The following is a 17,184-nucleotide window of genomic DNA, read 5'->3' as shown; positions in this document are numbered from 1 at the left end:
CTAATTGTATGATTTTATAGATTCTACAAAATGCTTGATACAAATCTGTCACTTTTCCAGGTTTTGACAGCATGACTATTATCATGTACACAATCTTGGTGCCCAACATTGGACCTTCCTAGAGGTTTCACTGTTGTCACAACAGATCCAAAAACGAGGAATATTTACCTACTAATTTTTTCTCCCTAACACATTCTGAAAGTAGGTTATCCTAGTTCTTCTTAATGAGACCTATTAATTATAGAGGGACCAATGATTAAAAAAACAAAAAAGGTCATTAGGAAAGTAAGCAAGTGACCTCTGCATCAAGACCTCCAACTCCATCATTATTAGTAACTGCTGCTTCTGAAAAACTGTAAAATTCAGTTTTCATGACTCATGCATTTCAGATACTCAAAGGATACCACTTATAAAACATTTTCCAACGCAGTGAAAATTTATGGCAATTTTCTTCTTGAGAATAGGAGCCCCAACGTTACCTAATAAAGTGTATACATAAACACATGCTCTAAAACATATAGTTAAAAATATTAAAGAATTTAAAATTTCAGAAAAAGTCAGTGTAATATTGCTAATTTATGTCATTCTGACTGAAACTCAAATATTCTTAAAATAAATAAAAATAGATTCTGATCTCAAAAGAATATGAACAGGGGTGTTGTTAGATGACTTAAACTTTTTGTAGATCAACTGCGCCTCATTTCAGTGTTTGGTTCAACTCCTACCTCTGTGCTTGATTTAGTGTCTTGTCAGTGTGCACTCAAACAATAAATAGTGGCTCAGTTGAATGGGTCCAGTCATGCATGCTGGAAACCCAGGCTGAGCTCCCAGCTTCAGGCTTCAGCCTGCCCAACCCCAGCTATTACAAAGTATTTGGGGAGTTAACCAACAGATTGAAGATCTCTGTCTCTCTGCTGTTTATATAAATAAAAGTAAATATATTTTTAAAGATTTTTTAATTGAAAAGGCAGATATACAGAGAGAAGGAGAGAAAGAGAGAGAGAGAGAGAGAGAGAGAGAGAGAGAGAGAGAGAGAGATCCTCTGTCAGCTAGCTCATTCCCCAAGCAGCTAAAACAGCTGGCTGGAGCTGAGCCAATCTGAAGCCAGGAGCAGGAAGCTTCTTCCTGGTTTTCCATGTGTGTGTGGGTGTGCAGGGTCCCCGGGCTTTAGCTCACCATCTACTGCGTTTTCAGGCCACAAACAGGGAGCTGGATGTAAGTGGAGTGTCTGGGACACAATTGAGGATTTTAACCACTAGGCTTCTGTGCCAGGCCCCAAATAAGACAATCTTAAAATAGAAAATCAAGCAATGATTTAAAAGAGTATTTTAAGGTTGTTTTAAAATGCTTTCAAAGATTAAATTGACAACTGATACGTTTCTATGTGGTACTTATTACATGACAGTCATGGGGTTATTCATGAGGGGAATGTAATTAATAGAAATAGTTGATACTGACAGACTTAAGGAGACAGATAAGAACATCTATCAAAAAACGTAGTAAATTCTTTTATAGGAATACATATGAAGGAGAAAGTTGGAAAACGTAAGTTAGTTCCACTGATATTTAAGCAAAGTTTGAATAATAAATAAAACCAGGAGGGAGATTATGTGTGCAGCAGTGAGCACAGTGGCAGGCTACACGGCATGCTTGGCTCTTTGAAGATTAGAGAATAAAAACTGAGTTAAATAGCTTAAGTGTGAAAGTCATTGTAAACTAAGCAATGCATTTCCCCTAGGAAAACCTTGCAAGAAAATTCTAAAATTAAGTCTACTCAATTGATCTTCACAAAATATAGTGTAAAAAAAACCAAAACAGGTCAATCAGTTATTACAATTATTATGAAGTAGATTTAACTTTCTCTTAAAATCACTTTTAGTTCCCTGTTAGAATATGAGAGCCTTGAATATTAATAGGCCACATTTGTTTGTAGGAATTATTTTTGATAACATGGTGCTGAGAAATATTACAATGACAAGGGATGTTGGAACAGCCATCTAGGTTGACTGAAGAGCTGACATTGTGTAGGAAGATAAGGTGAGTAAATGATGAGGAATGACTGCTTTGGGAGAAAGCAGCTGAAGTCGATTACTCATCTCTTGGCTTGAGACAGGTTGAGTATACACTTCATGCAAAAAATATTAGTAGGGAGAATTTATTTATTTTTCATGAATTATTATAAGTGCATTGCAGTAACACTTTAATCAGTGATTTTATTCTATCTAAAACCAATCAAAAAGTAAATAATAATTTTGTGTTATCACAACCATTTTTCTTCTTAAAATACTTACTTGTAAGCATTCACATGCTAATTTTCACATGCTTGTCCAACCTTGATTTCAGGATATACTTGTTCCAAAGTTGTTAATCTGTACAATGACACAAACAAATCTTCAGCTCACCGACAACGTTTTGACTAAGTTTCTATATATGTAGAATGGAAGATTATCTGTTGTTTCGTGACTATTTTTGTAAGTATTATCTTGGGGAAAAATTGAAGCTATAAATGTGTATACTCATAATTGACAAATTAAGTTGAAAGTAGTATGAAGTGTTCAGGAAAGTATTATAAGAACTATGGAGATTTTACCTTCTTATGTATTCTACCAATATTCCAGCAGGATTCCTGTGTAACAGTGAGTTCCAGTTTGAAGAATGGCAAGACACAGACTCTGTTTAAGGGGAGAGATGCTGATACTAACTTGATGCTCTGATAAGTAGAGCAATAGAAAAATAAATAACATACACCCCCACTGTAGCAGATTCATATACTAAAATCATATTTTCCTCAGTTTTCCTTCTTTGACATATTTATTCTCTTTCAACAGAAACACACAGAGTCCAAACAGGTATAAAGTGAAACAAAGAAACAACCAAAATTATTGCAAAGACTGTGCAGCAAAAATAGGAACACAGAATTCTGAAGTGAAAGATTTTTAAATTATTCAAGTGTGTATGAATTGACCATTCTTTATGTATGTATGCATAAATATATAGTGCTACAAATAGATACATATGTGATGCAGAAATGCATACTAAAGAGAAATACCACATAAGAAAAATAAACTTATTTATTTGGAATTAATGCATAACATTTTACATGCATTTGGTAAATTGTTTTAAGAACTATAATCCAAATATAAAAAGAATTGTGGATGAACAATGAGTTCAAAATTGTTTACCTCATTCAGAATGCACTTCAGGTGAAGAAAAAAGGAAATTAAAATGATGGTGTTTGTCCACATAGAATTTACAGGTTAATATACTCAATGGAAGGGATTAGTAGCTGATCACTGTAATAAAAGGAAAAAATACATTAATGAATTAATGAATTTACCAGAACAGATAAGAATGGCATGTAACCTTTGAAAAATTTCACTGTAATACTGGTATTCACTTGGGGAATTTTGCATGATAATTTTTAAGATATCTCTAATTTTTTTCATTTTTTATGTTAGAGTGTGTAAATCTGTGTTTCCAAAAGAATAAGTACATTTCTTGGTTTACCCAAGTTCAAAACGCTAATGATATTTATTAATGACTTTATAACCTAGATAGGTTAAGTTTCCATTTCTGCAGAAATCGTGAGATCATGATGATTCAAAGAGGACCAAGTCAAGGTGGAGAACTAATTTGATGGAAAACAGATGAATTTGGATTGTGTTAGTCAAATTATGTCGAATCATCTCTCCTTTTTAGGTTTAAGATTATTTTCTATATCTGGGAATATGTGTGATGAGAAGAAGGCGGGTTGGTGTTAAAATTATAACACTGAACAGTATCAAACAATAGAAGGTGTTACACTTCTGGGTTTTATAGATAGCAATTTACATGCATTTTGAAATGATTGAAGTCTGTCAATCACTCTTCAACACATGCTAAAATATTCTAAAATTTTTTACTGAAGTTTCTATCTTCAATGTTCACAGCCTTAATTTTGTGTGATTTTCCTTGTACACCTTTTCATCATTTCAGTATAACATCTAATTGTAGTAGTGCTTGCATGGAAACAGAAAATTCATAGTCCAACTTGTTCAAATACCCATGGTGATCCAACATGAGAGTTAATCATATTTCATCTTAGAATGCAGAATGCGTATGACTGAACTGACAAGATACGACCAAAAAGGATGTGAATACTTCAGGCTTTGTGAGTTACATAGACTCTACAAATTGCAGTTCACAGCTGTCGAATAAAGTATATCTGGTTTTACTTCACATATAGACTATTATATTGATCAACTTTTAATTACTGCAACTAAATACCTAACACAAGCAGCTTCAATGAAGGATCTGAATTTTGTTTTAGAAATGTATATTGAAAGACATGCGTCCATCATTGTTTCAACCATTTGGTGAGCTTAAAATTGGCAAGAGTGGAGTGTGTGTGCCAGGATAGTCCCATGACACACCAGGAAGCTGAGATACTGTTAGGGTCTGTCTTAGAATTTCATAACCAACCCTTCCAGGAGAACTATCTTTCAAGAACATACCTTTGGGGGCCTGTATGATGATGTGGCAAGTACATCCTCGGCAGTACTTACATCCCATATGGGCACTGATTTCTGTTCTGGCTGTTTCACTTCTGATCCAAATCTTTGCTATGGCCTGGGAAAGCAGCGGAGGATGGCCAATCCTTTGGACCCTCCACCACCCGGCATACCCAGAAGCTATTAGCTCCCAACTTTGGATCAGCTCAGCTCTGGCAATTGTGGCCATTCCAGCAGATGGAAGATATCTCTCTGTGTCTCTCCTTGTTTGTCTGTAAAAATCTAAAAAAATTGTATAGTCAAAGGAAGAGAGAAAAGTAAAAAAAAAAAATCTACTTTTCAAATAAAAACAAAGCAAATCTTAAGAAAAAAAGAAAAAGAAAAAGAAAGCACACCCTCAGACTCTAGCCCTCTCTCCCCCTTTGGTCAACTCCTAAGTATCTTAATTGGATTTAATTTTCAAGTTTTTAGTACCATTATTTTTCACTTTAGGGAATAAATATCTGCATGAGTTCAAGAATCATATCCTATTCAAACCAGAGTTTATAGGAATATCATGATTGGTTTTCAGTGATCAGAGCCCTTATATATTTATAATGAAATGGTAGTTAACAGCACTGTTGAAATCAGGAAATTTGTACTTCATAGGAAACTTATGTGATTTTCCTTTTGCTTATTATTTCATAGCTTGGCATGTCTTCAAAAACATAAACTCCATCGTCAAAATTAATGTATATGCTACAGGGACTGTTGCGATAACTGAATTAGCTTATCCTTTTCCAGCAAAAGCCTACATCCTATATGGGTGTCAGTTCATGTTCTGGCTGTTCCACTTCTCACCCAGCTCCCTGCTTATGGCCCAAAGCCTTGGTACCTTGCAGCTGCATGGGAAACCTGAATAAAGATCCTTGCTCCTGGCTTCAGACCAGCTTAGCTCTCACTGTTGTGGCTATTTACGGAATGAACCAGAGTATAGAAGATCTTTCTATTTCTCCCTCTCTGTAAACTTGCCTCTCCAATAAAAGTAAATCAATACATATGTGTATATGTGTGTCTGTGTGCTACAGTTATACATTTCAAAATTATAATGTGATGGTAAAGATTGTATTTGTAAGGGAACAAGTTTTTTTATCTCATAATTGCTGCTTTGACTAATTTTGTTTGGCTGAGTTAATTCTTACAGATGGATATTTAAGATAACCAATATGCTAACAGGGGACTGAAGTGAACTTCAAAAAAATTTGAATTCCTTTTATTAAACTTGCTTAAGGAAGCTAATAGGGTAACAACACCTCTTTTTCTTGTATTTTAGTATGAAACCAATGTAATTACAATATGATGACATGTTAAAATGTGAAGGTCTTTGCCATCACAGTTGAAATTTTATAAGTAAGTGGCTGGTAAGTCTTTTGTATAGCCTATGTCAAACTCTGTGTGAATAAAAATCATCCCATTGACTCATCATTTTCATTTATTAGTTTGAACAAGCATCTCAAAGTGGACAAAGCATTACCTCTACAGAATTTTGTCCTCATTTTTGAACAAATGAATAAATGCATGACTGATTTCCTGTGTAAATTTCAATATTAGGAATGGGACATGGTAACACAGTTTTCCTTAGCTATATCGTCCATCAGTGATGAGTAAAATGTTTCATTGTACCTCAGAGTTTAATACACATACCAGAAGGTCCCATTTTGCAGTTTCAGATGCTAATTAAATAATTTAATGAAGCTTATATAAACAATGTCTTTATAGGATGTGTTGATTATTTACTTAATTCTTTTGAAAGTCAGAGTTGCATTAAGAGAGGGAGAGACCTTCCTTCCTCTCGTTTACTCTCCAGATGGCCCTAACAAGCAGAACTGGGACTAGACAGAGCCAGAAATTACGAGCTTCTTGCAGGTCTCCCACAGGAGAGGCAGGGTGGCAAGTGTGTAGGCCATCTTCCCCTGCTTTTCCATGTCGATCAGCAGGGAGCTGGATCGTAAGCAAACCAAGCAGGACTCAAACCCGTATCATAATTGGGATGCTGGCATTGCAGGCAGTGGCTTTTCCTGCTGTGCCACAATGCTGTCACCAGCAAAAATTTTATATATGTGTAGTATTATTGCTACATAATTTTTGAAAAAAAATGAATAAATAAAAATGTTCTAAATATACTTTCCTTTTCTTTGAATGTTAGAACAACTTAAAAAGAGACAGCTGCTTTTCATCTACTTGTTTATTCCAACAATGAGTACTACCCACGGATGTGGGCTCAGATGAACCATGGGAAAGGCGGGCCTGAGGACGTAAGGCTCGTTTTGCTTTCTCGGCTATGCGCTGGGAGGAAGGTGGATCTGAAGCTGATAGCCGGGACTGGAGCAGGTGTTCAATCTGATTTTGAATGAAGGCACATCAGTAATGACTTTAATGCTGTACCAACCATCGATATGTTCCTATATCAAATGTTTTTCGGAATTTATTTCAAATGAAAATCAATGAAGGCTACAAAAAAAGGTTAATTACTATTATTACTACTATAAATCTACCGTGCAGTACAAATATGATTAAAAAGGAAAGCATGCAAATCACCGTTCATTTTCAGGTAAGTTGTTCCGGAAGGGCAGCCATGCTAAGCAGAGCTTGCACTCGCTCTCCTTCACCTGGAGTTGTTCACCATCATGTTTCCTTCTCCTCAGTAACAGCACCGCAGAAGTTTTGGAAACTCAGTCTTAATGTAATACCTTAAGGATTCATTATGTGATGGAAAGCACAATTGTTCCCAGTTGGCTCATGCTAAAAAGAAAGCCTCAAGGATATATGAACATTATGCAGCAGGAGCAGCAGAATAAATAACGTGCAGTGCTGTCAGAAGGAACTTAAAAGAGAATCCACTTTCTGCTGAGAGCTCTGCATCGTTTAAGGGTTATTTAAAACACAACAATATGCAGTAATGTTTCAGTTCTTAAATTTACAATGTAAATAGCAAATAATCTGGCCTCTTATTTTATGAGAGTCTGTGGCCTTAGAATAGATTTATTAATATAATACATGAAAATATTCAATGTCTATAAATGCATAAAACATTATTTGAAAATAGGACCTGTAGGCTTAAAACAAAATGTTTTACCACACTTCCAATTCTACCGTGTCTGTAGAAAGGGAATATATAATCAGTTAAAGTTCTGGATTTGCAGTCAGGTCACTTGGGATTCACTCTAGTGTATAGTTTAAGATCATACGATACATCATTAGACTCCCTGTGTCTGCTTCTATGTGTCCTAAATCGGTATCATATAAACAATAGCAGGTAATTATGGTAACTATAAATAGTAAATAGTAAGTATGAGTAAGTTTCTTGGTTATTTCTTCCTTCATATATTTAATACATATCGATTATCAGTTTTTCCTCAAGCAATTTGCAGTTAAATTTGTATAGCCATATTTACTGAATTCCTCTTTTATTTGTAAGTAATATATTTCATATTTTTTAACAGAAAGATGGAAACTTATCTCCAAGTTCTAATTTTCCACATTGGCACTCTTGATCCAATCAATCAGACTGGAGTTTTAGTGAAAGTGAATAATATAAATAAAGGCTGTCTAATAATTAGTAAGAGCTATTTGACCTCTTAAATCTGTGACCAAAGCCAATTATATTGTTAATAATAGATGATCAAACACATATTTTCATATAATGAACTAAAATGATACAAGTAAGCGTTACTGCTTTTGTTGGAAGTAAAACAGCGACGTAAAGTGGCGTAAATTGTGGCAGGTGTTGTTAAAGCTGCCCCACCCTGAGACACCTTGCATCTTACACAGGATGGAGTTGGGACCATGCTCATGCCCACAGTTTTGCTAATGTGCGCCTTGGAAGGCAGCAGGTGACAGCACAAGTACATCAGTTCTGCCGCACGTGATGGAGACTCAGATTTAGCCCCAGCCTCCTGATTTCATCCTAATTCTGTCTTGATTAATGTGGGCGATTACAGAATTAATCAATGGAAAGATATGTGTGCACACTCTGTGAGTGTGTGACATGTATTCACATGTCATTTTCTCTACCTTTAAAAGTAAATGAATAAATAATAGTGATGCCTAATCTTTTGATTCTCTTTTCTTAAAATATAGATAGTATTTTTTCCACCTTAGTGTTTGAAGAGTAAAAATAAGCATGAATATTAAAATATCACTGCAACTATGCTTATTGTAATCAACCCAATGAGTTTATTTGAAGATCAGTTGCTTTCTGTGTTACAAATATACATACATACTCAATTAAAATAGGATACAAGAGGCTTATGTATCATTAAAACACTGAATATTTGTAAAATATGGAAGGTTTTTTTCCTCTGTGATTCTTTAGAGTTTTCTGTGAGATGGTGAAGATATTTTATAATGTTATAGAACTTCAAGGGTATGCTTAAGCATAAATCATCATATGTCAATAATCAGAAGAATCGTGAAAGAATTTTAAAAGTTGGAGTTGGTTTTATGCACAGAGGGTTAAGCAGTGCTGGTGTCCCATTACCGGTTCTCGTTATAACCCCACTTCTGCATGTTCAACCTGGCTCCTTGCTAGTGTGTCTGTAAGAGCAGAAAGGATGGATCAAGTGCTTGGAAGACCCAGAATCTTCTGGCGCCTAGCTTTGGCCCAGAGCAGAAGCAGCTCTTGTGTGGCCACCTGGGGAGTAAAAGCAGATGGATTTCTTCCTTTCTTTCCTTGTCTCCCATTCTCTCCTTATCTCTGAAACTCCAAATTATATTTGGAAGTACCTCAAATTACTTGAAAAATAGTTGAAGGACAAGTGATGACAGCAGTTTCTTTAATGATTACATTCTTAAATTTTTGAACTGCAGTTTACTTGGCTAAAAATGTTAGTTGAATATGTAACAATGCAATTGAAAAGTAATTTAATAAGATATTCTTATTATGTACATTAAGTGTGCAGTAATGAGAACATCTTTTCTCCACCACATAAAGACAATTGTAAATTAGCTTTTCAGACTTAAATATCTTGGAAATCCTTTTCATCTAAGTGGAGCTGTGATGGAATTTGGCAGTAATCTATTTGTCTCAGTCTTTTTCCTGTGTCAAGAGCAAAAGCTAGGAGAGAACTTTACGATTTCCTTCAAAAGCTATGGGACAACTATACTACTTACTTCTAAAATGAAATGGCTTGCTAAATTGCTTTCTAGGCATCCAGTCAAAAGTCATTTAGATATGAATTATGTGAAAAATACAAGAGCTCTCCTGGAAGTCATTAGAAGAGCTTTACTGGAAATCATTAATAACAATGTTATTAAAGAATTTTGGTGATTAATACAGGAAAGAGAATTCAGCTTGACAGATGAATTTTATTTATGAAGCATTTTTCAAACATGTTTGAATTATAAATAATTTAGATTAAGTGTAAGTTAAGATTCATAGGTAATTCTTAGTAGCATCACAATGATAGATGTTTTACAAATTATGGCATTGAAAACAAATGAAATAATGGTAAATTATATCAAAATTCAGTGGGTTTGGCTGTTTGCACAACCAGTATCATGTTTATTCATTGATCAAGTTCAATTTATTCAATATGTCATTATTGATATTTTTTTCAATTTAACCATTCACAACTTGCAACTTCTTTCAATATGCAAGTGCATCATACAGGGGTCTCATGAAATTTTATTTTTATGTATTCATTTATTTTTCAAAGGAAGAGAATATAAAGAGAAGAGAAGGGAAGGAAGGGGGAAGAAGAGAAGAGAAAAGAAGAAATGAGAGGAGAGGAGAGGAGAGGACAAGAGGGGAGGAGACAGCAGGGGAGGGGAGGGGAGAGGAGGGAAAGAGAGGAGAACTCCCATTTGCAAATTCGCTGCCCAGATGGGGCTTGGCCATGTTCAAGCAAGAAACTGGAAATTCAGTCTCTCTCCCACATGAGTGGCAGGGACCTGATTTACTGTCTCTTGCTACTTCTCAAGGTGCGACATCATGAGAGGAGACAGTTACACTTCCAATGCAGGCACTTATATGGGAGAAGGCATCCCAGTTAGCGTTTTCACCACTGTGATGCCTCGCCCAAGAGAAAAAAATTTTTTAAAGCCAGATTCTCATGTCGTATAGCTGACATAGCGCCAAAATCTCTACATGCCCAGCACTAATTCATATTTCAGTATATTTGTTAGCATATTCAGAAGAATTGTGCTGTTAATGATCTTCTGGAAACATTGATTTGTGCTATGGTACAATGTGACTAAGGTCAAACCACTAGAATATATTTTCTGGAAAATATATACTGAATTGGAGATTTATAAATTTATCAAATTATGTTAGTAACAATAAATGGCAATAAAGCTCAAATTTCCAGGAGCATCCTGAATCATTTGAAAGAAGTCATTGGAAAGCACTAAGGCATACTGAGTAAGCCAGTAGATATATACACATTCACCAGATAACAGAGAACAGCCTTTATAATTTCCCAGCTCCTATATTCTAGATCTGGTTTTCATTAATGCCACTTTATTCTTCTAGTGATTCATTTCTTTTGTCTGTTTTGGTAATCATGAATGTGTGAGGGTCTATCTCATGCAACTGATTATTGACTATTATTCCAGAACAATGAGAAGATGTGGTATTCATTTCTATTTTTTAATTAAATTTTGTATGCACATATTTACACTTAAGAAAAACACAATGTGAGCATACCGTGCATGTGACGTGAATAATCTTTTTTTCCTTTTCCTATTTTATTTCACATCCATTATCTAATCATTCATGCTTTTGCTTACCCTCTCCTAACCACAAATCCTTTAACTGCCCTCTTAGTATATATATAATCAAATTCCTATTGTCAATTATATGCATGTATGCATATATACATAAACATATTTTGTATATGTAATAAGTCATTATTTTAAACGTCTTAATAGTCATTTTCAATGTATTAGTTGCTATATATTTGGCTTTTAAAAGATATTCAGTGGTGTTAATAATTGAACCTTATGTTCTACTTTTGAATTGCATTAGTTTTCTAGTTAGTGCACACTCTTTGCTAGTAGAACCAAATTAACAAAAACTTCCTCAGATATCATTTTACATTTTTTTTTGTTTGGAAATAAAATTTACAAAGAGAAGGAGAGAAAGTGATCTTCCATCCACTGATTCAATTCCCAAAAGGCTACATCAGCCAGAGCTAAACTGATAGAAATACAGGAGCTTGGAGTTTCCTTCTGGTCTCCCATGTGGATTCAGGGAGCACAGGACATTACTTTGTCTCCACTACTTTTCCAGGTTATAAATATTTAAATCCAGTGATATTAGCCTACATTCAGAACTCTATTAACAATACCTGTTGGCATAGATGTGTGAATAAAGATTATCTGCTTCTCTCTTATGGGAGCATAGGCTTACACAGCCACTATGAAAGTAGGCATGGAGATGCTAAAGGAACTAAAAATTGATCTGTTGTATGACTCAACTATCCCACTTCTTGGAATATATCCAAAAGAAATGAAATCTGCATATGATAAGGCGGTCTGTAGTTGTATATTAACAACAACACAATCTAAGACATGGAAACAACCCAGATGCCCATCAAAGGAGGAGTGGATAAAGAAACTATGCTACATCTACTCCATGGAATACTACTTAGCCATTAAAAACAGCGAAATTTTACCATTTGCAAAAAAAATAGTCCCAACTAGAGACATCAGTGAAATAAGTCAATTCCAAAAGGACAAATATCATTTGTTCTCTCTTTTATAAGGCAACCTTCAGCAATTTCTGATTTTCCAAGTACAATACAAGTTCCATAAGAACCATGAATTTTGTGTGTTTGTTTTCTTTATTCATAGTACTAAGAATCTATGGGAAGTAGCAAAGGTTTAATAAATAAGATATTGAATGAAGAAATACTATTTTATAGTTATTTCCTCTTAGTTTTTCTGTTTACAGTAAGAAAATATAAATTATAAAGCACATTTTTTGAAGCCTTGGTAAGAAATTCGACTTTTAGAAAGTTAGTGTATAAGAATTTACTTTGTGGCATTAGCATTAATTTCAATAATTTATTTTATCCATTTTTGAAACCGATTTTTAGTTAAAGTGAAGAATTTTCCTTTATTTATTTATTTATTTACTTGTTTGTTTATTTTTGCTTAGAACCTCTTGTGAGTGAATGTTGTATAAAGGTAATCATAGTGTGGCCTTTGGAATCTCAGCTCTCTTACTGAGCTGAACGCATTGAAGATTTATCCACATTGATACCTGTACAAGTATTTTGTTCCTGTTCAAATTAAGTAGTGTTTCACGATAAGCAACATATGACATATTTATGCATTTCTACTTGGACATTTAGATTACTCCAACTGGTGGTGATTATGAATCAGGACTCTATAATGTGGGTGTGCAATGAGGTTTCAATGTGAAAATTGGTTGTCATTTCAGCTGTTTACATATCTTTTTTTGTATGGAAAGTTTACATTTAGCCTTACAAGAAGCTACCGAATTGTTTTCCAAGGGAGTTTTATCCTTTTGTGTTTACTCCATCTGTTTTGGTAGGCATGAAGCCTTTCATCATTTTTAAGTTCTCCTTTTTTTTTTCTACTTGATGTACACTGCTGTTTGATTGTGTATTTTGATTAAGTGAGGAGAGACTTTGATTTCCATATCCATCATTGATCTTTGCTTCATGGGTCACAAATTCTGGGGAAGGTAGGCAGTCATGCAGTAAGTTAATTTAGATAGTGTAAGAAATGAAAGCCTGTTGAGGAACTGAGGGCTACCAATTTTCAATTGCACAAAATGGAAGCAACATATTAAAATACGGCTGACCTCAGACAAATAGAGCTACATTGAATCTTCTCTTTCTTTGATGCTGCATTGATCTGAGAAATATGAATTATGCTGTAGTAATTGTCATGTATTTTGTGTGGCCTGAGAACTTATGAATTCTTAAAATACATTTAAAAATCTATTTTAATTTCTTGATTTCAAGTAAATTTTCTTCAAAACCCATGAAAAATGCATGAAATGAGAAATACTACAAGAGCTTTTGTTGCTTTTGAATTTCTATTCAGTTTCTGCTTTTTGCTTGGTTTGGTTTTTTTTATTTTTAAACTAAAGTGTTACACATTTCACAGGTACAGTTTCAGGAAGAGAATCAGGAAGAAAATCATACTTGTCATACTCCCCTTCTTCTTCCCCACCTTATCCCAATAACATCTCTCCCTCCCCTCTCTTCAACAGTATTTGCATAGATGTTATTTTAATCTACTGTTTTCTCAGCCTTATTTAATACTTATCATAATATTCAATAAGTAAAAAGTATAAAGATGCACAACTGTCTTTCCTCTGGAGTATAAACCTTGGCTAAAAATGACAATCATATGCCAAAGTGACCATCTCATTTCCACCCTTTTTTGTGTGTTCTATATTAGCCACCACAAATCAGAGAAAATATATAGTATTTGTCAGAGTATGGCTCATTTCACTTAGCATAATGGTTTCCAGTTGCATTCGTTTTCCTGAAAAAGAAGATTTCCTTCTTTTATGGCCAAGTAGTGTTCCATAAGGCATATAGACCACGTTTTCTTTATCCAGTCATCCACTGATGGAATTCTGGCTTGATTTCATATCATAGCTACTGTAAATTGAGAAGTACTAGGAAGTAACTCTTGGTGATGATATTATTTCATTCAGATGTGTTCCCAGAAGTGTGATGGCTGTGTCATACGATAAATCTATTTTCAGATCTCTGAGGCATTTCCATATTCAGTTCCATAATGCTTGCACTAATTTACCTTCCAAGGAATGGGAGAGTAGGGTGTTTTTTCCATATACCATTGCCAGTATTTTTAAAATTATTGTTTTCAGATGATAACCATTCTAACTGGAATGAGATTTTTTGGTAGATTTTATATGGTAGATTTTATTTGAGTCTCTATGATGGCTAGAGAAGCTGTGCATTTTTATATATTTTTCTGGGTCATGTTACTCTCATTCATATTATTCATATCATTGCCCTCTGAACCAGATTTGTTCTGCCATTGCTAAGTTTTTTTGAGTTCCTTATTTATCTTGGCTATTAATTATCTATCATGTTCAATATCCACAAATATTTTCTCCCATCCTACTGGTTGATTCATCACTCAACTGATAATTTGGCTGTGTAGAGTCTTCTTAGCTTGCATTAATCACTTTTGATAATCTCTGAGTTAGTTGTGCTTCTAAATCTTTTCAAAAATGTTGTGCACACCCATTTTGTTTAGTGTTTTTCACCAGTACTTTGATGGCCTCAAGTCACAGATTTGGATTCTTGACCCATTTAGAATTCCTTTTTCATATAAAGGTATAAGGTAGTGGTTTTGTTTCATACTTCTGCAAATGTAGATACACTTTTCCTTTTATCATTTGTTGAAGAAATTGTACTTTCTGTTTGATTGATTTGGATTAGCTTGTCAAATAGTGAGTTGGTCATAGATATGTATGTTAATTTCTAATCTGCTCCATTGATCTTCATGTCCAATTTTGTTTCACTACCAGGCTGTCTCGATTGCAAGTTTTGTATGTTGAACCATCATTGCACACCAGGAATAAGTAGCTCTTGATATGTAGCTGATTTCAATTAGCTGTTCTTCTTGTTGAGGATTTTTATATCTGTGTTATAATGGAAACTGGCTTATAGTTTTTATTCTTTGTTGTACTGTTTCTGGTTTTGGAAGTAAGGCTGTTTTAGCTTCATAAAAAAAACTTTAGGAGGATTTGCTCCCTTTTGATTGATTTGACTATGGCTGGAACTGCGATCTGATCTTGACAAGTTTGGTAGAATTCAGCAGTGAAGCTATCAGGTTCTGTCTTTATTTGAAGCTTTCTAATTTCCTCATGCAGGCACTAATGGCTCCAAACTTCACTCAGCTCTGGTTTTGCTGGATATTCAATCTTTTGATATGTTTGGTGTCATATTCATTCGTTTCCAGGAATATTTTGATTTCCCTTTTGATTTCTTTTGCAACACACTTTTCTTTCAGTAACATGTTCAGTCTGTGACAACAAAATGGACATATTTAATTCTGTTTTCCAGCATATTATGTAGATATTAAAAAATATTCAAAAACTTCTGTAGTATTTAATTATTTTGATGGCATTGATCTTTCCAGAGATAAACAAACATCAGAAGACTGAGGCAATGATAAGAAGCAGAATTGCCAATTAATATTCAAAGCATTTTTTTCTTTTCATTAGTTGCTTTTATGATATAAGTTGAAAAAAACTTGGAGATCTAATTCCATACTTTTATCTTCAAGGTAGAATTCAATGTTCTTTTTTTTCCTAGCTTTATGTTTTTTTTTTTCATTTACAGATATACAAATGGTAAAGAACATGAAGAAATGCTGGTAAAAGCATACAAAAAGTTCTGTGACAGTATCCTTCCTTTTTTTTTTTGAAACATAAGCTAATTTATTGTGCATCACCATAGTACCTCATTTGAATTACAGGGTTGTATTAATGTGAACTTATTTCAATTTCTCAATTTTATTTTTCTTCCCACTAATGTTAAAGTTGCTTTCAACTTATACCAAGTTTAGAAACAAAATTTACTATAACCATTTGTAGTTTTGCCCCATTTTCTGGCTATTTCTAGCTTTTCATGAAGAATTAATTATTCTTTTTTAATTCATTATTCTTTTTAGCATTAACTATCTTTTTGAATATCTGAGGTGCTGCACATTCTTTTCAATAACTTAATCAAAAATTTGTGATTGTTAGAATAGTTTCTATTACTAATACTAAGAAATGATAATACAGCCAGAGCATTTCATTACAAAAAGAAAAAAGAAAGGATCCAGTGTCATGATTCAGTTGGTTGATCTTCGCCTTGCAAATTTCAGGATCCCATATGGGGGCCAGTTCTTGTACTGGCTGCTGCACTTCTTGTCCAATTCCCTGACTTTGGTCTGGGAAAGCAGACAAGGATGGCCCAAAACCTTGGGACCCTGAACCCATGTGGGTTTTGCTTTGAGCTAGTTCTAGCTTTGCGCCATTTAGGGAATGAACCAGTGAGTGGAAGATCTTTCTTTCTGTCTCCTATATGTAAAGCTGAATTCCAATAAAAATAAATAAATCTTTAAAAGAAAAATTTGAAAGAATAAAGAGCACAGGAAGTAGATGTTTGGAATAGTGCTGAGTATTTAGGTTGGATCCCCAGCATTCCATGTCAGAATGCCTGGGCTCAGATCTTGACTCTACCAGCAATTCAAGCTTTTTCCTTTTGTGTGCCATGGAAGACAGTATTTGAGAAGTAAACCAGCAGGTGGAAGATCTCTGTCATTCTTTATTTTCAAATAAACAATAAACTAAAAAATTAAAATATTGGACACGCTTTTAAAAATAGTAGAGTAATAAAGCTAAAAGGAAAACAGAGGTGCTTAACTGAAACGCATTAAGAAAATACGGATTTCATGTATGCAGCTACAAGTAACTAAATTCTTCTGACAATTTAAATGGGCTTGGAAGTAGTCCTGGAACTCCAGGTGAGAAAAGAATCTGACACCTACCTCAATTACAGTACTCATCTCTAAGCAGAGAAGGTAGGTATTGATGGTATTAGTGTTCAATTAAAGCTTGAGCTAACGATACAGATGTAACCTCTCAGAAAACTTTGGAAGCAAAACATTGCCTCCAGATACCTCCGACCAAAAGGCAAGACCCATGGCC

The sequence above is a fragment of the Ochotona princeps genome, chromosome 12 (genome assembly GCF_030435755.1).
Source record: "Ochotona princeps isolate mOchPri1 chromosome 12, mOchPri1.hap1, whole genome shotgun sequence".
NCBI classification, from domain to species: Eukaryota; Metazoa; Chordata; class Mammalia; order Lagomorpha; family Ochotonidae; genus Ochotona; species Ochotona princeps.
The sequence above is the reverse complement of the archived record's forward strand: the minus strand, read 5'-3'. Positions refer to the sequence as shown.